This window comes from Microtus oregoni, unplaced genomic scaffold (assembly GCF_018167655.1).
Source record: "Microtus oregoni isolate MIOR12 unplaced genomic scaffold, Mior012 000049F_ref0000343, whole genome shotgun sequence".
Lineage (NCBI taxonomy): Eukaryota > Metazoa > Chordata > Mammalia > Rodentia > Cricetidae > Microtus > Microtus oregoni.
The window spans coordinates 15,569,847-15,597,349 of record NW_024543223.1 but is presented as its reverse complement, the minus strand read 5'-3'; positions in this window follow the sequence as shown (position 1 = coordinate 15,597,349).

The window sequence follows — 27,503 nt, the reverse complement described above, 5'->3', positions numbered from 1 at the left end:
CCCACTAAAATAAGGAACAAAACAAGGTTGTTCACTCTCCCCATATCTATTCAGTATACTTCTTGATGTCCTAGTTAGAGCAATAAGACAACAAAATGATTTCAGAGGGGCACAAATCAGAAAAGAAGTCAAATTCTCACTACATGCTGATGATATTATAGTTTACAAAGCAATCACAAAAATTCTTCCAAGGAACTTCTACAACTCATAAACACTTTCGGTAATATAACAGGATATAATCAAAAAAAAATACAAGGACAGATGGATGGATCTAGAAAACATATTGAGTGACGTAACCTAGACCCCAAAAAGACAATTATCATATGTACTCACTTATAAGTGGTTTTTAAACATAAAACAAAGAAAACCAGCCTACAAATCATAATTCCAGATAACACAGACAACAATGAAGATCCAAAGAGAGACATATATGGATCTAATCTACATGGGAAGTAGAAAAAGACAAGATCTCCTGAGCATGGGGGCCATGGGAGAGGGTTGAAGGGGAGGAGAGAGGAAAGGAGGGGAGCAGAGAAAAATATATAGCTCAATAAAATCTTTTTAAAAAAGGAAACAAAACAAAACAAACAAACAAAAACCCAGGGACAGAAATTGAGGTTATAGTTTTAGATTAGAAAAGCAAAATAGCCAGCCATTGGCTCTTACCTCTACCTCAGTATGAAATGACAATACTGCCTCCAGTAATCTCAGAATGAGACTGTCTGTCCTAAAACTGTCTCCTCCCATTTTATATTCCTCTCCAGTGCTGGGATTAAAGGAGTGTCCCACTAAGTCCTGATTTCTATGTCAAACTATGCTACCATGGTCTTTAAATATGTTTAGTGGGTCTGTTTTACTATCTGGACTTAAGGCAAGCTTTATTTATTAAAATACAAAGGAAATATCACAATAAATCTACCTTATCACTGTATGATGTGGGAGTTCCCCTATTCCTTTCCTTTAGGAAATCGTGTGGGGTTTCAGTGGAGGATACAAGGCTAACCCCTTTAAACAAAATAATTTTTTCGAAAAACGATTCCTGCCAGTGTGAAACCAAATTGCCTAACTCAGCCTACTCCCACACAAGTTAACACCAAGCTGCTAGAAAATTTAGGTAACATTTGCTTGAGAAAGATATAAGGTATACTTGATAATCATTATTTATAAATTCCTAAGGTCTACCCAGGTTCGCCGTAATATTTATCTAGTTTTGTCTTTGCTTGATTTAAGTTTTCAGCTATTTGGATAAACTAAGCCATACAAAAAAGTACGATATTCTATGATCAAGTTTCTGGTCCCTTTAAAAAGTCCTTTTCCCAAGGCCAGGCATTTAATCAAAATCCTCCATTTTCTCAGGTGCTTGAGTAAAGCTCCTGCTTGCTACAAAGGGAGTCATTCTCTTTATCTCTGGCAAGAGGAACTTGTGATCCTTCCATTAACTGATGACTGTGGTGCCTATTAACTTGTCAAGGCCAATACTAACTTCCTCAGTTCCTGCCTCCAAACCCCACTTCAGCTCCCAAATCCCATTCCTTCCATTCCCAAGTAATCCTTTGTGCAATTGTAGAGAATAGAAGATGCAGCCTTTTTTTTTTTTAAAGGAAATAAAGTAGCAATCATCTCGTTTCACCGTTGGGTCTCCACACCTCCTCTTTGGTACCTGAACCCTACTGGAGCTGGACTCTGGCAAATAATGATTAATGCTCACTACAAAATTATATGCAATTTTGGGATTACAAGTGATGATTTTATTCTTCAAAGAAAAAATTTTAAATACATGATATATGCAGACAGATGTATGTCAAGAATACAAGGTATTTGTGAAAAGCTGTAATGTAAGGTTTCAAATATTGATATTACCTATTCAACAGCCATGCCTTAGATAAAATCCCCAAAAAGGAAAATATTAGTTCATTCTGTTCGATTGGAGCCTCTGACTTGTCCATGCATGGTTCAGAAAGCCACAAAGCCCCTGCCCTCTCTCTCTTTCTCTTTTTCTTCTCCAAACGCAGCCTGCCAGAGAGTCTCCAAACAAAGGAAAAATGCCAAAAAGCCCAGTTCTGTATTCTCATTGGCTATTGCAGCTTTCTGCACTGAAGTTGCCAGCTGCTCTCAAATTTTGACCATACTTTGGCACAATCCCAGCTTGTAGTGAACATGTCATCATGGCCTGGGGGCTTCACCCCTACTCCTAGCATAAGCTTCCTCTCCTGTGAAGTTGCCTTAGTCCAAACTCCACCTCCGAGACTGCTCGCCAAACAGTGACCCCTACCCAGGGAAGGCTGGGACCACTCCTACAGGATATTTAAACTGCCCCCCAAGAGAATGAACATGTAATCTCTAGTTTTTGCATTGTCTTTCCCTCTCCATATTTTCCTGGGGCCACCCAGGAGCCTGTTAAACATGGACATCTTTAATTTGGTCTTATTCAGTCTGATTGGAATTATTTGCATTGACCAGGATGCTCCAACCGGGATGCTCATTCTAAGAGAAAATACCTAACAATCACCACTTGCCTACAATCTATATATTTCCCTTTCTTTAGTTCAGGGCCATGACCTCTTTTCCCTCAATCTCTGAGACCAGAGAACTCAACTGGGAGTTGGTTTGCTCAGTATACCTATTGGTATACCTTTTCAGTTTGGCTTTGTCTGGCTTACTGCCTTGGCAGAGAAACTTATTTTGGGGGGAGGGAGCAGAGAAATCTATTCATTAAGTAAGATGAATATTAATCCACCAGCAATTGTTGTAGAACATCATTAGAGATTTGGAATATAACTACTATATTTTAATTGGAAAGGAATTCTGTGCCTTGAATTGTAAATACTTGTGAATAATTTACCCTTTGTCAACTCAGTGTCTACATGTGGTATCACAGGGACCTGGATGATTATGAAATGTGAAAATCATCTTTCCTTCGAAGCAGTAAGATGTTTGTCCTGATTGAGAGTACTAACAACAGCACAGGAGGCAATCAGTTATGTATGTAAGCCAGTAACCCATTCATTTTCTTTACATCCTCCAATGAACAGCTAACACTTGAGTAGAAGGGATCCACACTGGGTGGCTGTGGAAGTCACAATTCACATTGCCAGAAAGAGTGGTATGATGGCCCATACCTTTAATCCCAGCACTCATCATGCAGAGGCAGATGAATCTCTGAGTTTGAGGCCAGCCTGGTCTACATAGTGAGTTTCAGAATTGCCAGGGCCACACAGCAAAACCCTATCTCAAAAAGCAAATTTACAAAAAGGTTTTTTTTGTTGTTGTTGTTGTTCATTAGGAAAGGTATTGTTTACCACAAGAAAATTCTTGCTTAAAAGATTCTTTCAATGATGAGACCCTGTACTTTCAGTCTAAATAATGGTTTTTACCAGATATTGATAATGCACCTAAATCACCTGACACATACCAATTAGAAATTTTCTTTACTCTACATAGCAGTCATTTTTTATCCTCAGAGTTCCAGGAAAACTAAAGAAAAGTAGCAAATATTCAAGAGTCCATAGAGTAAAGGATGTTCAATATTATTTCTTGTATTTTCTTTTGTTGAAGAATATTTATCTATGCAAAGATGTGTTGCATTTGTTTAATATGTAAAGATATTTTGCATTTGTTTATGTTGCAGAATATTTGTTTAGCTATGTAAAGATGCGTTCCTGTTTTACCTTACCTTCCTAAGACACCTGGTTGGACTAATAAAAAGTTGAACAGTCAATAGTGAGGGAGGAGGTATAGGCAGGGAGAGTAAGAAGGAAAGGAAATTTAGGCTTGTAGAAGAAAGAAAGGAAAGGATACAACAGGAAGGTAGATAGACATGGAGGAAGCAGGAAAGTACAGAATGAAGGAAAAGTAAAAAGCCCCAAGACAAAACATAGATGACAAGAAACAGGTTTAATTAAGTTATAAGAGCTAGCAGGACAAGCCTAAGCTAAGGCTGAGCATTCACAATTAATATTGTCTCTGTGTCATTATTTACAAGCTGTTTGGCAGCCCAAAGAAAATTCCAACTCCATTCTCTTACACTTATTTTGCTATTGATTAAGATTCTTGGTTTACATATATGAGGTCACAGTCTTACAATATTTGAAAGCTTAAGGAATACATGAAACAAGAGAAAGGAATATTTTTACTGTGTAACTAGACTAAGATGGACACTATTGGAACACGCTTATATTGATTTCCAATTCTCTTGAGTAATTGTTTATACAGTAGAAATTGTATCATTTTCAGTTAATTTTAATCAATTACTTCTTCAAAATAACTATTGCATTGTGTGTTATTTGTCTGAAATGAATCTTATTTAAAAGTCATCACTGTCATTATTTATTAATGAGGCTATATAAAAGCTATTGTCAAAGTTTTAATGCTATGTGGTTGTTCAATCTTTTGCAAAAAAAAAATTCCCTACAGAATTTTATTTCAATGTATTTTATTTTAATGTTGAAAAAAAACGTATCACAAAATACTATATCTAAATACTATATATTATATTCTATACACATAGTATATCCATGGTAGGTACAGAACACATAAATTCAGATCAGTTTAAATGATGATATTGAGTGGACTCTGAGGGACCTCATCAAATGCAGTGACTTATGCTAATGTAGCTTCCATCCCTGTGTTTTTAATCCTATTCTTCCTCACCTGTAGTAATATATCTTACCATTATCATTTTTCCTTTGCTTTATAGCATTTTTACTGTTTATGTTACCAAGACTATAGACTACTAATATTTCCACATTTCTACCCTTGTGCAAATAAAAAAATACTTTTACCTGTGACACGATTGGCTTCCCAGATTGGCTTCTCGCTCTTCAGAGTCCCCAAAGAAACTATGTGCTTCAAAGTTATATTTGGTTTTATTCTAGCAGTGAGCTGAATTTCCTAATTTATTATTTATTTTTTCATTTTCTTTTCCTAAAAAGTATTCCCCAAGGTTTATATTGTTTGAAGAGGCTGCTTGTTTGTTCCTGGCTTACCAAAGCCAAAATAATCACACAGAAACTATATTATTAAATATAGCTTGGTCAATCACTTAAGTGTATTGCTAGCTAACTCTTAGATTTTTGGCTAACCCATTTCTATTAACTGGTATATCACCACATGGCTGTGACATACCAGCAAGGTTCCATCACATCTGCCCCCCTGCAAACGCTGCATGACTTCTCTCCAAACTCTGCCTTCTTTCTTAACAGCAATCAGTTTAGTTTTCCCTACCTAGCTCTACTCTGTCCAATCACAGGCCAAACTAGTTTCTTTATTCATTAACCAATAAAAACAACAAATATATAGAAGGACTTCCCACACCATTGTATCACTGCAAACATTTCCAAGCCAGAAGAATAAACAATATTTAAACTCTTAAATATTATTTTTCTCAGTGTCATGTTCAATTCTTTCAGTTCCAAACTCCAATTTTCCTATCTTTGAGGTGTGCCTTTGTTACTTTGACTTGTATCAGTCTTTGTGAGTAATAATTTCTGTTAAATGGGCTGACACTCACTTTGATTACACATAGATTTTGATTTAATTTGATTATTTTTCCTGCTTTTCATTTGTCCTTCTTGTTCTGTAATTTACCCCCTTCTCATTTTGGTCAACATTTGATTATATAGTAGCTCTTTTACTTTTTTAAAATTACTTTATCAGAGTGTAAATGATGCCTTTTGTAACAGATTATTTTTTTTTCATACAATATATTCTGATTAGGTTAACCCTCCTCCAACTCCTTTTCAAATCCCCAACCATTCAAAGGCCCAACCACCCAAACCCATACCCTATCTCTCTATCATTAAAATACAAACTGGAATCTAAAATAGTAACATTTATAACAACATAAACTAACAACTGGTAAGACAGAATAAGATAATGTTAACAAACAGAAGGAAAGAGAGTAAAGAAACAAATATAAAAAGTCAAATAAAATAGTCAAGAAATAGATACAAACACACATGTTCACGCACAGAAAAATCCCATAAAAACATAAAATTAGAAATCATAAAATATACTCAAAGGATTTGTAAGAGTTTTTGTTGTTGTTGTTTTTTGGTGTCTTCCATCCCATCGGTCTTTTAAAATCTTTCTGTCTCCTCTTCTACAGGAATCTTGGGCCCTGAGGGAAGGGATTTGATTGAGATCAGTGTCTTGCTCAGCCATTAGATAAGTCAATATGTGGGAACAGAGACCCACAGCTGGACAATGTAGAGAGTGAGAGACCTTGGATCACTGTCCTAAATAGGATGTCTTCCTTTCAGTTTGTATTTTACTTCTGAAAACCTTGGCAAGCTAGCTTTCCAAACAATGACAGCAACTAATTTCTGTACTCTGCCTCTCATAAATATCTTTGACTATAATCTTTCTATAATTAAGTTCATTCCAAAATTATTTGCTGAATGTGGTCAAAGTATAAGGCTTTATAATATTCTTGCAGAATTAAAGATGAATCATACGCAGTCCTTAAATTAATTATTATGCTCTTGAGATAGTTACATAAAGCTATATATTTGCTTTGTAACAGGAAAATTATCTGAAAACATTGTGGAGAGTATCTTGGATGGTGAATAATCCCCTCAGTGGGATTGTCAGTAACCTTCAATTTGATACCTGTGTGATGTCTCTATTATGATAAGGACATGTCCAGTGTGTAAGTAGAAGACGTTTACTGTTGTGATCCAGCTGCCCTCACTCCCCCTGACTGACAGCATAACTTCTTTGTGGTCTGTAATTGACAAGGATGTTTGTGTTCTTTCTGGCCGGTGGGTCTCCACAGAAGGAGAAGAGATATAAAAGGTTGCTGGGCAAAATAAAGGTTGCTGTTCTTCCACCTGAAAAGAAGCTTCTGTATGTTAATCCCAGCACCCCCCGCCAGTCTCAGCTATCCAGGCTGGGCTGGCTGCAGCAGTTTACAAGCTAATATTTTGAGCTATAAGGAAAGAAACAGCAATGCTCAATCATGAAGACTCACAGACGAGACCTGGATAACCTGGATAACTTTAAGAATAGTGTGATGCCCAGAGCGCAAACCTAAGAGTCTAGAGAAAGGCAGAGAGGGCGAATTAAATCTTCAGCACCCTGAGGCTCAGATATGTAGGCAGAAGCCAAAATTCTAGAAAAAAAAATTGGTGTCAAATGTAAATAATTTTGATATAGAGAAAGAACTTATGTTGGAAAAAATAGAACAATGTTAAGATAGTTGGCATATTTCAGATTATTTTAATGAATAGGTGATAGAGCCCCAGCCCCACTCTTCTTTTGCCCCTCTTATTTATTTCCTCATCCCTCTTTTCTGGTCTATTTCAGCCTCTCTCTCTTCAACACCATATCTCTGGGCTGTTACTTATAAAATAAAGCCATGGGATGAATAGCTCATAACAACAGAAATCTATTGCTTGCAGTTCTGAGAGCTGAGAAGTCCAAACCAAAGTGCTGGAATACTCCAGGCCTGATGAGCGTCCTTCTCACTGTGTCCTCTCACAGTTCCCTGTCATCTCTTTTACAAGTGCACTAGTCGCATGCCAACACTTTCTGACTCAAGGCCTGACTGCTGCCAAGTCCATCTCTAACACCATATAACTGGCAGTCAGATCTCAATTCATAAGTTGGTCATGGGACGACCACACACATTTGGCTATGGAGAATCAGCCCTCCCTTTCTTTTGCACGGGGCATTTTAGGTCTGCAGGTGTATTAAAATTAATCCCACATTCAAGTTGTTCTCTCACAGAATGTCATTATTTTTCCTTAGTAGTAACCATGGAGCTTCCAAGTTTCCTATGGTGAGCCTCCATTTGTCTTCACAAAACAGTAAATATTTAATGCGCAGCTCTAGCTCATAGTGAGTCTCTGGTGTGAAGAGCAGAACTATGCATGAATTTTAGGAGCTGGTTTGTACCTCAAATAGGGCCTGTGCAACTGTTCATGGTGGTCTTTCTTCTTGTTACATAAAATTCACAAAGGCAAAAAAAAAACAAAACAAAAAAAAAAACAATTGTGTTCATTTCCTAGCAGTAACACATAGTTAAAGTAGATCTTGAACATTTTTGAATTGACTGATGATGAAAATAATATTACTATTTAGTTTTTATGCTTTGGCTGTGAGTGGTTTTATTTAGTTGATTGAATGGATGAAAATTTACTTTTAGATTGTTTGAACACCTTTAGCACAAGTAATACAAACTGTAAATAAACCATGTAAGTTGTTTCTTCAGCTATCACAGTGCTGGGAATGATAACAGGCCTTCTATAAAATGTAGTGATAGAAAACTCTTAGTCCCAGCACCTCTTTTCCCTTTGATGAACTGTTATTATGCTGAGTACTTTATATTTCTATGTGAACTTTAGAAACAGCTAGCATCCTTCTGACAAAAAGAAGGTAGATTCTACCAGGAATTGCCCTTAATTTGTTGTTTGGTTTCTAAATTATTGTCATCTTCATAATATTTAATTTTCTAATCAGCATGAACTGTCCTTTCATTTATTTGAGTGACTTTGTTTATCTCAGTGAAGTTTTCTGTTTTAACATATAATCTCCTACACGCTTGTTAAGCTTACTCCTTATTTATTCTTCATGATACTATTATGAATTAAGATATTTTCCTAATTCCTTTCAGATACTTAAAATCCTTAGTTATCCAAAGCTACCATTTAAGCTCAATTTTAATATTAAAATAACAAGCATCAGATATACTTAATCCCATAAAATAAAATATTCAAGCTGTCATAGAGATTAGAAAGATAAAGCATCGTTCTCGCCTTCCAGCAATTGAAAGTACAACAGTTTTCACTGGAAAGACACATTCTACTGAATATCAGAACCTCTGACGTACAATAAATGTTTGTGAAACAGTAAATGGATGAGAAGCGTTCTGGCACTTGTGACAATTATGAAGTCTGTTTTTGTGGAGGGATGGCTGTGTCAATTTTCTCTGCCCTCCTTTCCATGGCTTTTCAATCTGATTTCCAGAAATTCTAAATCACGTTTGCCTATAGGCTGTAGTTCCTACCCTTTGATGACGCGATTCATCAAAGCACGCGCCACCCTCACCTACTCTTACTTTTCTAGTCTCAGCCCAATTTAACTATCTCTTCTATTGTGAAACCTTTCCTGATGATTGGCATAGGGATTATAGCCCAGCATTCACCTATGATCTTTGTAGACTACCCGTATCGTGGCATTACTACTATTTTAACTGCCGTGCTTACTTGGTTGTGAGCCCTTTGAAGTCATAGCTCTTTCTCCTCCTTCCCCTCTTTTCTCTTCCTTCTTTTTTTTTTTTTTTTGTGCTGGTGAATGAACCCAGGGCCCAGTATGTGCTAAACACGTGTTCTATTTCCAAACCATGCTCCTGTACTTTCATAAGAACTTTTTAAAACCTTGAGATAGAGACTAATGAAGGTGACCAGGTAGCTGAACTAACTCTATAACTCAGGGACACCTTGAAACTGTGATTCTCCTGCCTGAGACTCCAGAGTAGTTAGGATTATTGGCCTACATCAGTAGGTTCAGGTTAAAGTCATAGGGCTCTGTTCCTTCATTTTTCTGAACGACTGTGCAAGTTTCAGTTCCCCTAAGATGTTCCAATACAAACTGATTAAATGGTCAGGAAATGACTATTCCTAGGCTTTGGGGTTCAACAAAAATTTTCCTGTTCCTTGTTCTGCTCCTTTTCAACAACTTATAGTCTCACTTCATATCCCATTTTGGGTTTTATGTCACTTGTCTGTTGTTAAGCAACTCTCTGAGAGTATATTTTGTGTTCCTCTTTATAGCAGTTTCCATGATCTCTGTAAGAACTCAGTAGTTTTATAACACATTCTCAGAAGCCAATTCACATTCCCTAGTAACAACATATCAACTATCATTCAAAAATATGGTTTTTAGCTAGTTGTGCTTAGTTGGTGCTATATGGATCTAAAATTATATATAAAGGAATTTTTTTTAAAGAAATGTGTTGATCTTACTCTGTTCTCAGCTTCCCAACAGAATCTCTAGACTGTATCTTTGGTCACAAGTTTAATAACTGTGAGATGGCAAGATGTTACTTTACATCTCTGACTTCTATTCTCTGAAGTAATGATACATAAAACTTAACACTAAGTTTTCATATATGGGCAGGGAATGAAGTTCATAATAACATCTAAGCGGCCCATCAGTGCCCCTCACATATTAAGTATGTGTAATAATTTAGTCGCCTCTGAATTTCCGTCACTTTTTTGCTAAATAGAATTATAACTCCAGTGAAATGTTTAGACATGTTAGAGACTATTTTTCATTACACATATGGTTGATAGATACTTGGATACTTTATCAATAAAAACTGAAAATAGTATGTTGAAAGAAAAGAACCGACTGATTGTTGATACTCTTTTAAAATTTCATTTCAATATCCCTGTATGAATTATTTAAATCGAAAGTCACAAATTATAATTTTTCCTTGGGATGGGATTCATCTACACTCCAATATATGCACTTCCCACTGAGGCTGCCTTAGTTTGCTCAGAGTTGAAGATTGTCCAAAGCCCTGTAACCTATTTCCCTATAAATTAGTCTTCTAAATATTTTTATACTAAAATGACTACATGTTGCATTTCTTTCAGTATAAGGGGCAATTTCAATATTTCAAAAGTCTTATAAATCAACCATAGTGCTGTAAAAACTAAGCGATTTGGCTAGAAAAGCAAAGACATGGTTGCTGTCTGACATTTGCATCAGAAAGTCAGCCAAGCTTCTGAGTGCAGTGGTCCACGGAAACAAGGGACCTCTTATGATAAACAAGCGCTCTGGGAGACAGGGCATTATCACAAAGAGGATTATTTATGCTAGTTCGAGAAATAAGAAAGAGGGAAAATGTAATCCCCTTTAGATCTTGAGACTGCTGATCAAATAAAAATTTCAAAGTATTTTTCCTTCCTTTTTCTGTTCTTTTCTTCTTCTTCTTCTTTTATTTATTTATTTATTGAAATTGGCTCTGAAGTGTACTTATGGTTTGAGTCAGAAAAGCAAATGGGCAAAGTGACAGAATATTGCATAAAAAGTAGGGCTAATATTTAATTCTGTAAAAGCAGGATTTTAACTCTCTTACATATCAGAAGCCATCTTACCTTATTAAAGACATTGAGAATGACATCTTCTCTATAAGAGGAGGAAGTAGACTCACGTATTTTCATTGCCATGCATAGTTATATTTGGAAACACAGCCATGAAACCGCAGAGAAGTGTTTGTACTCTCGAAAAAACCAAACAAAACAAAAATAACAAAGGAAACAAAACAATAGCAAAACAAAAAACAAAAACAAAAGCAAACCATTCACAGCATTTGTGTAGTGACTTTTTAAGGTCACACATATAAGCCTGAGCTGCAAGATCTCAGGTTTCAGGAAAGTTTCTAACGTTCAAAAACATAATCTGTTTTTAATTGGACATAGAAAAACAAGGACCAAGGAAACAAACAAACAACAACAAAAAGCACAAACTGTTCTGTTATAGTGTCAGAAAAGTATAACTTGAATATTCCTTGGTAGTACTTTATTCCAGCTAAGAAATTTCACATGTAAAATTATGATGTTTGGATCTCAGGACAATGAGGGGTTAATGAAAGAAACAAACTAATCATTTATTCCCATTTGGCTAAAACAAACTGTTAATACTTTTGACTATTCTCATCATTGAGAAAATTCCAAATCACCTGAGAAAAAACAGACTAACAAGTAAAGCATGTTGGACTGTAGTCTATCCGGTGTGACTTCACTTCGCAACTTTACTTGTTGCGATTGAGCTCTGTAGCCATGGAAGGGACATCTAACCTCTCTGGGACAGAAGCCTGCACCCTTCAATGGCAGAAACAATGGGTTAGCATTTGGTCTTGGTTAAGGCTACATATTTTCCCCTTTTTGCTTGGTACAAAGCAGCATTTGGCACTCACTCAACATAGTTATTACCCACAAATGCAATGGAATGTGATATGATATAACACAGGCTAGACATCCCCACCCTGAAAGTGCAAAGGGAAGAGGCTCCAAAATCCACACTTGTAAAGCAAGAGTATTCCTTCATTCCCAGCCATCCAGACCAAAATAATCACACAGAAACTATATTAATTGCAACACTGCTGGGCCTACTAGCTAAGGCTTCTTATCAACTATCTCTTACATCTTAAATTAACCCATTTCTATTAGTCAACGTATGACCATGAAGCTGTGGCCTGTCAGTAAGGTTCCGGTGGTGTCTGTTCTTCTTCTTCAGCAACTAAATGCTGTCTCAGAGACTCCGCCCAATCTCTATATGAATCTCTGTTCAGACTTCCCGCCTGGCTTTGCTCTATTAAGTCATTGGCTGAAACAGATTTATTCATCAACAAATAAAAGCAACACAAAAGAGGAGGACATCCCACATCACAGACCTTTGGAACATTGGCATGACACGCAAGGAGTTCAGGATTTTGCAGCATGTCACATGTCACATTTTCAGATTAGAATTGCTCGTAGGTCAAGTGCTGTGCAGATATTCTTAAAATCAGGAGAAAAACAAGAACAAATAAACAACCTCTGAAATCAAAATGCTTCTGTTCCCAAACATTTCAGATAAGGAATTTGCAGCCTATACTTGTTTCCAGTGATTTATAGATTACATTTACTTCAGTAAATGTTGAGATGATCTCATTCAAGCTGCTTCAAATGAGTAATGAGGCAAATCCAAGAGATAAAGAGTCTAAGAGCAATTATAAACTAATATAATCGTTCATTCCGTTGTATGTTTAAACAAATTTCTATGTGCTTGAGGAAAGCGCTTTGTGTTAAATCGCAGTAATATAGAAGAACAAGGCACATTGTAGCTAATAGATGAGTTTTGGGGAAGGTAATAGGTCTTCAGAAAATCTAAGGACCATTCTGTCTGGCAGTACTAAAGGATAGTAATCCCCTATGGAATGAAAAATCCAGAGCTTTCAATTAGCCAGTCTCTCGGATGCTTAGCACTAATGCCACCTGCTCTCATGATATTGTATCACCAGAAAGGAGATTTAAAACCGTATTTCCATTTTATGTCCCGTGATTTAATATTTTGGATATATCCTAGAAATGCACACTGTGTGTTACTGTGGAAGACAAACACAAAACACTAATAATATATACTGCATAAATGATAGACATCCATGCCCAAATTTATGAGAGTGTATGGAAAATAGAGAATATAAATGTAAGAAGTGCAGATATTGATGGACAGAAGAAGGCATTGAATTCTCTGGAACTAGTGTTAGCAGTGGTTGTGAACTACCTGACAATGGTGCTAAAAAATAAAATCAGATCTCTTGGAGGAGCAGTATACACTCTTAACTGCTGAGTCAAGTCTCTAGCATCAAGATCTGATATTTTTTTTTTTGCTATTAACATGTTTACTCTAAGAAAGAAAGAAACATATTTCTTTTTGTTAAGTGACCATATTTTATGTGCATATACAATATTTCCTGAGATTTCTGAATTCTATGAAATGGGAATGACTCAGATGAGTCAGCTGATATATCAATTGCTTAAAATACTATATTTTCGTTTAGTAGAAATATTTAAAACTTGTGTTATTAGTATTAAACAAAATATAATACATAATTAGTAACTATAGTCAACATGGTTTAGTTGAGCAAGTCACAAAATGAATGCCATATGATCTCAATTAAATATGACATTTCAAAAACTTGATCTCAGGTTGACAAGTTGGCTTAATGGGTAAAGATGTTTGCCACCAAGCCTGGTGACATTAACTTGAGCCCTAGAATCAACATGGTGAAGAGAGAACTAGCAACTCTACCTTGTCCTCTGACTTCCACATGTGCACGTTAACATGTATGGAGTTCATGGAAATCAAGAATAGAATGTTGGTTATCTGAGATTGAGTGGGGAGCATGGATCATTGAGATGAGGTGTGTTAATGGACAGAAAATTTCAACTAGACAGAATGAATACTATGTAGGAACATGTACTTTAAAGTTCCAGGTTTACATCTGTGGAAACACCATTGCACAGTCACCCCATCCCCCAGCTCCCAAACCTGTAGTGTAACCCTGCTACAAGAATGAATGGCCTGGTAAGCAACAAATGACAGTCAAGAGACTCTAATTCTGGTTCACATGGCAAAAAATCAAAAATAATTTAAAAATAAAGGCTCTAAATTAAATTTTTATTCCTGATGAAATGAAGCAATGACTGAAAAAAGTACTTATAATTGTCTTTAGTAAAGACCACTCAGGGACTTTACCCATGTCTGCCGGGAGAAAGGGAGGAAGCCAAATATGCTGTCCTAACACATCTGGATGCTTCATAATACCCAGGCTACCATGTCACAGCACTTTCTCTCCTGCTTAACTTCTGTTATTAGTTTCCTAAACAGTGTTCAAAGTCTTTGTTTAAGCAATTATTCCAAATGTATGATTATTTACCCCAAGTAATCTTTAAACAATTTCATAGCTCATGAATATCTGACCTCAATATTTGGGCAAATCTCTAAGGCTTTGTCAAATCTTTATGTACCTACATTTGTTTTAATTATCTTGTCATCTCCACAAATTCAAGAATGAATTTGTTCTGGGCACAGATTTATATTACTTATGTTCTGAGTTTGTTCTCTCAAATGGGAAATTCAAGTAAAACTGATGAAATACACACACACACACACACACACACACACACACACACACCCTCAGAGGTGTCAACTACTGAGAGCTCTTTGAAGTCAGTGTAATCAAGTAATTGAAAACAAATTGTGCTTTTTTTCCACGGGTTTAACTCCAGCTACTATTTTCAGTGATTTAATCTGTTTCCTTTAAATCTACCCCCCACCAAGTTGCCTGCAAAACAGAGGCTTCCCATAGCACAGGAAAGTGTAGCTGCCTGCTTGCTGATATACTACAAACCAACATGAAGCAGCTGCTTCTTTTTCCTTCTCTTCCATGCTGAAAGCCTAGTGTGGTGCAGCCTTGGCTGTAATAATCTTTCTATAACCCTCCAAGGTAAGTTGTTTTTAATAAGAAAGCTCCTCTCTGTGAATTTCAATGAGCTTATCTATAGAATGTCCAACAGTATCATCCTTAGAGAGTTGGGGCAATAATATGCAAAGATACCAATAGACAATTATTCTTTCATATCCCTTCTTCCTTTTTTATGTGTGTGAACAGGTTAGGTAGGTAGAAATGTGTGTACTTTTATGTGGCAGTCAAATGACAGCAATAAGTGCCATGCTCAAGATTGCTATCTACCTCTGTTGATACCCAATCTCTCACTAGCTTGGAATTCATCAGGTGGTCTAGACTGGCTAGCCAGAAACCCCAAGGATCCGCATGCTTCTGCCTTCCTATTACCAAGATTATGGTGGTCATGCCACCATACCAGCATTTTCATGTGAGTTCTGAAGCTCGAACTCAAGTCCCCATGCTTGCAAGGCAACACTGAGCTACCTCACTAGTCCCCACCTTTGTTTTCTTTGATAACTAAACCTCATTGAAGAAAAGCAAAGAGATTGATGGATACAAACTGCATTTCTTAGTGACCCTTGCAAATAGTGCATGGCCCCATGACTAATTTTGCCAGTATGATTGGAATAATGTATTCAAAACTGAGTCCTTAAGATAAACTCCCCATTCTTTCTTTACTTTTCTGATGGGTATGTACATGTGTATATAGTGCTGGTTAACAACTGTGTCAGCTTCCTTGGAGAATAGTGGATAAAGATACATGGGCTCTAGGTACCAATAAAAGTCATGAAGTTTTTATCTGAAATACTTATTTTAGTGAAATTTTATATACTAGATAAAAGACCCTTTTGCATCAAGTCAGTGAAGCCAAAACCCTTAGCAAGTCAATGGATGAAGCCTGAAGTACAGATTCCATAGCAGGCCAGAACATAGTATCTTACCTTATTTTCTCTTCCTTTTTTTTATGAACATTGGAGATGAGCCTCACAGAGGTATGGGGAAAATCTGCCGCTGATACTTCTCAAACTTTGAAAGTCCTCTGTGAGGTTGTAAACACACACACACACACACACACACACACACACACACACACGCATGCAAGTGTGTGCACACACATATATTTTAAAACTTAAACCTTTCTGACTCTTTACCTTTGGGCAGGTGCATATGTGGATGTCAGTTCAATGCCTGCTTTCACTTTGAATGTTTCCTTGCTTCTAGGAAGCATTTAGATACTTGAACCAGATTTCCACATAATGGATTATAAGAACTTGTCATCTCTCTGTCACCACTAACTTTGGGACCTAATTGGACATAATTGGTGCTCAATAAGAATTTTAAAATAAATCATTAAAGTCAGTAGTATTTTTGGTCCTTACACTGTGCCATTCCCCAGGGCCAGTTACCTCATTTGGGTCCAGGTTGTAAGAACTATTATTATGAGTCCCAATCCACAGATGAAAGGCTGAGGTGTGAATAACTTTTTATGACTATACAACAAATAAGAACTGGAAGAAAAACAAATTCAAGGATTTGTGGTGGGTAGCCAGACACTACTGTACATAACTCTGCAATTAACCGAGGACTCAAACAAGGAATGCTGAGTGCCTACTATGAGCATTGTGTTGTGCTAGGCAGAGAAGGCACACAAGTCACTTACTCTGCTCCTCAAAATGAATAGTCTGTTTTAAAGGATGCAAAGGGCATGCACATAAATACTCAGATATGGTGTAAGGGCAGAAAGTAATTAAATATGAAACATACAACACCTACACAGTTTACATATTTTGTATAAATTTTTGAGGCAAATGATAACATTCAAAGATCTTCTTTGTGATAGTTATGTATATTCTCCTCTCTAACCTTCCTAGAATGATGAATGGCTTAGTCATAAAAACAACCAGTTGTTTTTTTAAAAAACATCAGTCCATGAATAGGAATCAGCGTAGATTTTAAAGAAACAAATCATGCCAGAAAGCATGACGCTTTATGTCATTCCATTTGCAGATAAATTGGTAATGGAGACATTGCAGAAGTTTTGAGTTAGATTTGATTTATTCACCACAAGTTACTGTCTCAGGAAAACACACTCCCATATTGGGCAAAATTGCCACAGGTGTTGGATGAGCACTGTCAAGTAGATTGGATAGGAACTGAAAGGTCATAAAACAAAATGTAATTGCAAATTGCCTGGCATTTAGATGGAAATGCCCGAACTGCAACAGGCACACCCAAAAGTGATGGCTGTGTCAGATATTTCCACAAAACTAAATATAGAAAAGAATAACATATATGTGTGTGTCTACATATATGCATAACTATGTACTAGCATGTGTTATTTTCATGAATAATTTAATAAACTATTAAATTGGGGAATGTGTAGGAAGAAAAGAGCTTCCATACTTAGAGCTTAATATATGCTATATTTTGAATGAATAATTTTCAATGACATCTCTTATTTAGTAAAGAGAGTGTAGGCAGCCAGTACTTCTGTTACTATGATGATCAGAGCTCTCTTTGCAGCAAACTTAGTAAACTTGTTTTCTTTCTTAAAAACTAAAATCAAAATTAGAAACAAACTTTAAAAGACTAGTTTTTTCCCCCAAAGCCTGGCCTCATCTGTAGGCTGAGTACCTTTAACCAAGCCATCTAATTTTCTGGTGGTCAGTTATCACATAGAGTTTCTTTGAAGATGAACCATTGATAACCAATGCATAACCCCGTGCATACAAACCATTGATCATACCATTATCTTCTCTACCTTCATCATGTAATATCTCTAAGGGATGGAATCAAAAGGGCATGTGTCTTGGCACACGGAAGAACTGTATTCAAATGTTCTTTCAGTTTCTGTTCTGTGACCTGTGAAGAGTTTGTTAAGCTTTTTAGACTTCAGCTCCTTAATAATAAAATTAGAGTCCATACTTATCTCTTTAAAACTCTTATAGGAATGGATGTGAATTAGTTCAATTTGTTGCCAACACTCTTGGAAAAATTAAAAATCTTCTCTCATTGGACAATCTCATTGTTAAAAAATTCACTACCCTGGGAGCTGCCTGCCTCATTTTCAAATTCCAATGTTGTGTTTTGTAAGCAAATTTATTCTTTGATTAAAAAAAATTCTGATTGGATGGTTATAATCTTCCATGATTAAAATCATATACATCCATAATCCCCCTGCCCACAAAGCTAACATTTTAAAGCCCTAAGCAAGGTTTTCCTCTTATACTGCCCTATTTATCAGAGACAGAGCAGATGTCTGAAGAATGCAAAGGTCATTCAAATTACTGGTCAATGCCAGACAAGGTAAATTGTCCAGCCTACACAAACATGTGCTTATGTTTAGAAGATTTTGAATTATTATTGCTTGCTTAAAAGTCAGAAATAAAACAAACAGATAAAATTGTTTTAATCCATATCTTTTATTAGAAAACTTACAAATATCCGCATTCACACTAAAAAATATTAACTGGACTGTTTTTAACTGTGTTGCCCACTTTGAAAATTATTTTAGCCTATATGAATTCTATCTATGCTAACTTAATTGAAAGCAATTATCATTTACTGATGAGCCATCAGATGTTAAGCCCTAGGGATAAAGAAACATAAGCAGCAAGCCTCATGCTCTCAAAGAATTTATAATCTATTGGCAAATATCAAACAGACACTAATTATAATGATCATTACAGAAGAACCTTGACATAGTTAATTCTAACTCAAAAGTGTTCCAAACTATTAGAATTTAGTGTAATAAGAAGCCAGATTAACAATGGATGTTGACTCAATGTAAAAATTCTGAAGTAATGAACGGTCATTTTATCATTAATATTTTCACAAATAATTTTTAAAGTTTAAAATTTCTAGTTCAGTTTTTTTTTTTTCTCTTTGCTTGTTTGACCTTCAGGCTTATTTTACCAATGCTACCAGGTGCTTTCTGGTTAAATGAAAGAGTGAGAAGTTTAACTCAAAGTACTATAGATTATTTTTATTGATGAGATACTCGAGGCTTATAGGACAATTGGGTATTTTCTAAACCACAGGATAAAATATGTAAAAATTGGAAATAACGCTCATGAAGAAAACTGAAATGTATGAGAAAAGCTAAGTACATATACATATATCATATCTCATGTTTAATGAGTTTAAATGTTTAAATGAATACAGTTTGTGTGTTGTTATTTTGGAGCATAAGCTAGCCATGTGGGCAGCCGGGGTGCTGGGGACGCAGCCCCATCACTCTTATTACTACAATGCTGTGAGCACATACCTCACAGTTTCCACAAATCATGCTAAATATATGTATATAATCTATATCTGTATATATGATCTTTCCTATTATTTTCTGTCAATGTAATTCAATAATGCAAAGCACATCTCATTTATCTTAAAAATAAGGTTTAATTCAGAGAGAAAATGTTCTTACTATGTCACCTAAATAGTACTGCAAAGATAGAAAGTAAGGTGAGTCATCCTTGGCCTCTGTGGTGTATTTTTCCAGTAACATAGGTAAGCCATTTGCATTTGACACCTACTGGCAAAAGGAAAGTCAGTTCTCTTAAAGAAAGTATCTCAGAGTATATCAGCCACACTCCAAGGCAGACCCCATACCCAGGAGTAGCACAAACACAGAAAAAGTAAAAATACTGGCATAGGAGGGAAAGTTTGCAAAAATCACCATAACAGAATAAAAGGGTTTCAACTAAAGAACAGCATGCAGATATTAGTCCACAGAGTATAAAAAAGTGAGAAAAAAACCCACAACAGCATCAGAGTTAGTACAGTTTACCCAATCACTACACCTATAGTGGGACAGATGCAGAACTGGAAAGACAATATTTGGGAAGGTGTGAATAAAGAAAAACACCCTCAGGTTCCTGAGTAAAAAACGAAACTCCAGCTGTGAATCAAAACTAGACTAGGAAGAACTGGGGTAGTAATGGTTAAATTTCATGCATACATTTGTCTAAATTATGCTTGCTGCAGTAAACAATAGTTTTGTTATTGCAATAAAAGTATTTTACACTTGCACTGTTAACAATCATAAAGTAAAAGATGTTAATGTTAGTAATATGGGTGAATCTCTAGCAGTTTCCTGAAGGACTTTGGAGCAAGACACATCATTTTCTGGAGAATAATAAGTACTGGTTCAAGACTATAACTCAGAAATTCTGCTTAGGTTTCAACCCCATTGATCTTCTCATAGATTTCAAACTTAAGATTTCAACATAAACTCTATCTTGGTTTCCAGCTGGAAACTGCCAGCTAGCCATCCCCATAAATTTCAGATTTTCACCCCCCATAATCCTTTGACCAAATTCTTGAAAATAAATCACTTTATATGTAGATAAATATAAAAGCTTGCAATCAAACCAAGAAGAGTTTGTTATCATTTAAATAACATATTTGGTGAGAGAGATGGAGGGGAGCCGCTATATTCTAGATACATTTAAACAAATTGATGAAATTGGTGATGGATTTCATGTGGGGGAAAGTGAGAAAAAATGCGTTAACTATGGAGCTTTTGGTGAAGCAGACTTAGCATCCATCAAAATGAGTTCTGAAATTTTTCAAGTAACTTCAAGACAGCAAGCTATATTACCCTCTAGGGTAGAAGACTGTCTGGAATCAGGGCAAGGATAGAGTTCTTACCTTAGTTGCAAGGAACCTATGATTGACACTGTTGCTACAAAGGAACTAACTGTGAAGAAGTCAAACCAGGAACAAGAAGGAAGTCTTGAATCAAGCTGAGGAAATTTCTAACAGTGAGGGATCTTATATCTTGTACTCATACAAGTTCGTTGGTAGTGGAAACTGTGGAAAACACAGTTTCCTTTCAGAGTGTCATGTGACAGTGAAGAGATTTACCTAAAAGGGAGACCCAAGTGTGTTAGACAAACTGGCTAAGAGCCAGTTTTACTTTGTTCTCGCATTTTCTTCTCCCCAAGGATGCTTCACAGGCAAAAGTAAACTCAATGGTTCTCTCTGTCTTCCATGAGGTCCTTACTGACCACTGGTTTCTTACATCAACCCTCCTTTGTTAAAAATGTAAATATATTAGAAAAGTTGAATTTTGCCTGTGTGACTCTCTGAGCGGAGTTTTGTGCCCTAAGAATTAACTACAGAATTTGGTCATTTACTTAGTATAAATAAGTAACGTGTGTGTGTGTGTGTGTGTGTGTGTGTGTGTGTGTGTACTATTTATATATAATAAATAAGTCAGTTTTTGGAACAGATTTAAGATCAATGCTTCTCAACCTTCCTAATGCTTCGACTCCTTAGTACAGTTCTTCATGTTGTGGTGACCCCTCCATAAAATTATTTTGTTGCTATTTCATAGCTGAAAATTTGCTATGGTTATGAACCATAATATAAATATCTGATGTGCAGAATATCTGATATTTGACCCCAGAGGGTTGTGGCCCCCAGGTTGAGAGTCACTATTCGAGATGCTCAGAAAGTGTTCTGGAACAACAAATTTATGGGATTTTAGGAGTATTGTTGACTTCATTGTTCTTAGCAGTGGTTGTAGGAAATACACACATTTTGTTAGTTCTTAAAAACCCTCTTTCAAAACTTCAGTCTATTTGACATTTTAGACAAAGTATTGAGGAGAAATAAACCTGCAGTCATCTCATGTAATTTCCTTCCATGGTAAGTTCTCATCAATAATACTTTAATCAGTGTTTTATGGATCCTTTCAAGAAAGTCATTTGATACTGATCTCAGCTATCTATCTCCTGTGCAGCAAGAGATATGTGTAAATAACTTAGTTGCATCAGGAAGCCAGAACCCAGTGGTTTGAGGATGAAGATGAAAATGAAACGGATAGACAGACATAAGCACCATGTCACTCTGCAACCATCCAAGGAGAGGTATGTTAAAGGCATTCACACAGGTTTTGGCCACTAAGATCAGCATTAAACATTTTACAGCTCTGCCCCAAAGTGACCTCCTTTAACAACTTTTCCTCAATTCTGTCATTTCTATACTTCAAAATCTGAAATGCAGAATGTGCATTCTACATTTCTACTCAAGGTTATTGAAAACTCTCTTTTGAAAGTATATTGGTGGCTTTTAAAAAAATATACAAGGAGAATAATATGAAACATTCATTTTCTAAGAAAAACAAAATTAAAGGACTTCCTCTCTGTTTTAAAGACAGTATCAGCTTTGATGTGATGGGTGCACTGAACATGTCAGGCAGAATGTTATCAAAAGAAATAGTTTCAAACCATTCCTCAGGAAAAAATACATTTTGATGTCCAACTATCCTTGTCTTTACATGAAAGTATTTGGTTTAGAGAAATTTTTGCTTTAACCCAGAAAAGGCAAACATATGCAATTAATATAAAAACAACAAATTTGAGCTTCAAAATGGGGACTTTGAACCTTTTGATTAAAGTCAGTTCAAACAACATGACCAGACACTACTTTCTTAAGAAGTTCCAATTTGTAGTTGAGAATAAAATTGTTTCACTGGATCCCCTGAGAAAATGGCAATGCTAGAAATTCAATTACAGGTGTATTTTGGCTGACAGAGACCCCTAAAAGCTATTGTATCAGCAATGATAAATACTATGTTTTCTTTAAAATGAAAATCCAAGCAATTAAGTGAACCAACGTCTCTTCCCTTTGTTTTCTTTGTCACTTCCTCCCCTCTCAACAAAACAGTTGACTAAAAAACAGCTGCATAATAAATTTTGTTTAGGGAGTTGAGAAAATTTGCAATCTAAGAATTTACCCCATTTTTCCCCCTTTTTTGTAAAGCTAAAGTCAACTTTGAGAATGGTTGTGATAAAATAGCCTGCCTTCATAATAGGCTTGAAAGCTATCTTATAATAAAGACAAACTTGATCCATTCCTGTTTATGATTAAATCTGTTTCTCATAGATTGGGCTATGCTCTACCTGTAAATTTAACTACAAATGGTTCTGGGTTGCCTGCTCCAGAAAACAATACCACAGCATTGTTTCAAAAGATTATTATGATGACCTTGTTTTGATTACAACCATGACCACCTTGCAACAATGTCTTTGTTTTAAAAAGTTGTTAAGAACAACTTGTTATGCTTATTCTGTTCCTATAATCCTGTTTGTTTGTCTGCCAAATCTTCCATTTGGAAACCCCCAACTCCTAAATTATAAAAAAACCCTAACTTGCCCATGTACAATGATGACCTCCTGAATCCCACCTTTAAAGAGAAACAGACTATTTATGAATAAAAAAGTTTGCTTTAATTTATTAGGTTATGATGATTTTGGTTGGTGGTCTTTCTCATTGTATCTGTAGAATCAACAATTGTGATATACTATGTTCTTATCATCCTTAATCAAAATCAAAATTTCACATGTGAGATTTAATAGCTGTAGGTTAACAGATATATCCTTGTGGAGAGTGAGACCATTCAATCTTCAGCAAGTTCTCTATCTTATTTTCTTTCTGTAGATGAAAATGAAGCCATTCCTTAAATTCTGCCTTGTGACTCTACCCTGGAAATGCAGACTGGAATGTTTGCCCAAAGCTTAGATTGACAAAGAAAGCTTCGCTATTCCAACTGTTCTATACTTTATTTTTAACCAGAAGCAGAATCCTGAACGTCTCTCTTTCACCTGGAGGTATTTCCTTTACCAGTCTAAAGGGTATACGTTCAATGGGGAAGAAGCCAGGAATGAAAACCAAACATTTTGTCTAGAAAGAGTCCAGAATGAGAAAGTGGAAGAGATTTAGAGATAAGGAAATAGAAAATAAATTTCCAGATTTGCCTAGATAATGAGTAGTCACTGGCAAGCAAAATACTATAGTGCAAACAGATGCTGCCAGAGAGGATTCATGGGTACCTGCATAGGGGGCAGGAGTAAGTCATGCTGCAAGACCAGAATATAGCTGGGGCTAGAATCTTAATATTATATTTGTTTTTAACAAAAAAGAAGGCCCATCATGGAAAAATAGCAGTCTATAATACGAGGATTCTTATCATTTGTTTATTCTGTTTAGGGTTTACACTATTGTTATGGTTCAATTCAACGAAAAAGGTCAACCCACATGCATTTTGACAGTTCCCATCTCTGCCTACTGTTACTCACTGTAAACCATGGCAGATTTCCCACCATATATGAACACTTTAAGACAAGATTTATTTTACATAGCCCATGATATTCTAAATAGGATTATAAACAGTGTTCCACTTCAATGTTTCCATTTAAAAACTAAGGGTACAATGAGATGCCTCTCCCACTACTCTCGGAACAGATAAAGATTGCAGGTTCATTTGGACCTTTATTTGCAGGCAGAATCCAAGGAAACCTTGAAAGCTGGGAAAATTGTATCTGCTGTTTTACTGCTTTCTGAGTCTAGACCTTCTGTGCTTCTCATTACTCTGACCCAAGCCAAATACCAGGTCAACATCATCAAGTCAAAGACACTCCTACAGTAGATAGTAGATAGTTAGCCCAGGAAACTCGGATGAGTTGGTGAATGACAGCCCGTCAATCCTGCTCAGTGTCACAAAGAAACTCCTCTTAGACTTGAGGGTGACAATCAACCAAAGCAGCATGTTGTCCCCCAGCTGAGATAACTGCTTTGTAGAGGCCATTGAAACATATAGCACCAGATAGGAATTTCCAAATGCTTTCTTATAGATTGCAGTCTTGAGTTAATTAGAACAAGATCCATTTGCCTATTCAATGGTGCACAGTCTAGTTTGCAAATGTGACCTTGATGTCTTGGCCACTGTGCAAATGATCCCTGGGAGAGGCTGTTTGGAGTAGCAATGGCCACTTGGACTCTAAATTTCGCTGATTTACTCATAACTGAACATTTTATATGTATGCTTTTTAATCTGTAAAAGAGATAGCTACAGCATTTTGAGATTAAAATTGTCTTAATTGTTTCTGTTCCTGTGAAAGTACCAAAGTGGATGGCTGGTGTTATGATTGTTCCATCACTTTAAGAGACAAGCCACGCCCACCCCCTGCTGCACCACCCATTCCCTCCTCTCACCATCTTGGCTGCTCTCTGCAGTCCCTTTTCTCTCTCCCCCTTCTCCTTTCTCTCTCACTCTGTCCTCTTCTCCTTCTTTCCCCCCTCTTTCTCTCTCCTCTCTTCCCCCTTCTCCCCTCTTTCCTCTCCATTCCATAATTCAACTAATAAATATCTAATTTCATTCTGTACAATGTGTCTGCCCACATGTCTCCCACCTGCTTACCTGCCCAGCCGCTTGCTGGGCCCTGCTCGGGGCTGGTGGCTCTCCTGATCAGGGAACCTCACTGTCGCCAGGATCAGCCCACCCCACCCCAAGCTCGGGACCCACTTGCAAAAAATCATAACAGCTGGTGCATAATAAATGTTGGCCAAGCATCATCTTAATACTACCTGTTTGCTTCCATCAAAGATTTAGGTTGTATCATCAGTATCCTAGTTTACAGATGACCCTGAAACTTCTGGCAGTTAAGGAGGTTGCCTAGATTAGGTAAATTGTAAGTAAATATGTACAGGTTCAAATTCAACTATGTCTGATTTAAGCCTCTTCTATACTGATAATTTGTACTGCTTTACCCTCTGCTGCCCTTGAAAAAGTTAGAATGGACTTTTAGAAAAACATCAACATGCAGGATTTGTGTTTCTTTTACAAGATATAAAGATAAAAAGTATGTCAATTGACTTTACTTTCTCATCAATGCCCCTGTTTTTCCCCCTCTCTGTCTTTCTGATGCTCTTTTTTCTTTTTCCTTGTAATGATTAAATGATCTGGCATAACACAAAATGCAAATTATGTTCTATTGCCCTAAATTGTTCCAGTTCATTTAGCTCACCATGAGCATTCATTACAGCTAATTATTGTAACAGAGTTTTATTATTCATAATTATTTTTTCATGTTGCAATGATCATAAATTTTAAAATTTCTGGCCATCATGAGTTACCATTCATGCATGCATGTCAGTGACGTTTTTTTCTTAAGGAACATTCAGATGCTCATTATCATCAATATATTTGTAGGTTGTTAACATTCAGATCCAATAACGCCCTTTTGGGGTATTCAAAATGCAGTAATTCTCAAGACTAATGATAAACTGACACTTTGCTTAATTTTAGAAAACCAAATTAACTACCTCTGATTAGATGTGTGGCAGATTTCACTGTGCTAATTGTGTCAGGTTCGTGACCCCAGGCAAGAGAAATGCTTTCTTAACTCACTAGCATGCAGTAATATCTATTTTTAAAGATTGCCCTCCAAGGGTGTCAATAACGCAGTAGGTTTTGTATCCGTCTTCATGGAGATCATCTCATCTCCTGAAACTGGCAAATGAGACAAATGCCAGAATTCCCTGAGAAGGAGAAAGTGATGAAAGTATGTTCTTACACCATTAGTCAAAAAAGTAAGCTTATTCTGTCTCAGAGTAGAATTAGGACACCCTTGACACAAATCTCAAGTCATGTGAAACAGATCTTACTTTTTTATTTTCTTCATATAGTTCGGTTTGAATTCACTACTCATTCCTTATTATATTCATGCCATTATCATTTATCCATGACACACTCTTGAAGCCTAAAGAACAATGGAAGCATATAGTTTGCCTCTTGAGCTTGTGCCATGAACAGGGACATATTCAGTGTCAAAGAATCATGCTGAGCGTAAATCTTAGGATCCAGTGAGCATGGAACACCTGCAGCTATCACTTCCACCTGAAGCCAGACACAAAGCACTCCCTTATGCACCGCCAATGTGCAGGTACTCAACAATGGGCAAGCACTTCTTGGCATTTTTGACTTAAGGATTATCTTTAGCTCTAGGGCATTAAATAAAATCTGAATTCTCATGCTTCTTAAATGTGAATTATGAGCTCTGAGCTACTTTCTTGAGCATTAAACTCTATATCTTCTTCTTTTTTTAGTGAGGAGTTCTATGGGGGCAAGAGAAGGGAACTAGAAAAGGAAGGGAGAGAGGGGAAGAGAAAACAGAAAAAGACAGAGGGTCCAAGAGAGAGAAAAGAGAAGAGGCAGGAAAAGTCCTGCCTGCTTCTTCCGAGGAACAATGAGAAAGTTAGACTCTATATTATGCCTTCTTAATACCCTTTTTACATATTTGATAAGCATTCTACACTCTGTAAACCTTATCAAGAATCATGACAAGAGCATCTCCATATCCTTCAGTTGCTCCATTTTTATTTTCTGTTACTCACTGACTTGAGCAAGGAGAATCTTCCCCATTTGACTCTTTCTTTCCAACCCCTTAAAATGTCTTCCCAAATTTTATCATTTTTATGTCTATGTCTTCCCATCATCACAGTTGGCATTCTGGGTCACACCAGCAACTGATGTTTGGTTGGAAGTGTCAATCCAGCCCCCTAACACTCCTATATCCAAGGAGTCAGGAATGTTTGAGTCCAGGCATCATCCCAGCCCCCTGGCACTCCTATATCCAAGGAATCTGGAACGTTTGAGGTGGAACTTTCCACTCCAAGTCCCCTCCCCTGGGAGTTGCCACAGTCCAGACTCCACCTCTCAAAAAGCCTGTCAAATGGGACCTCTACTCAGAGAGAG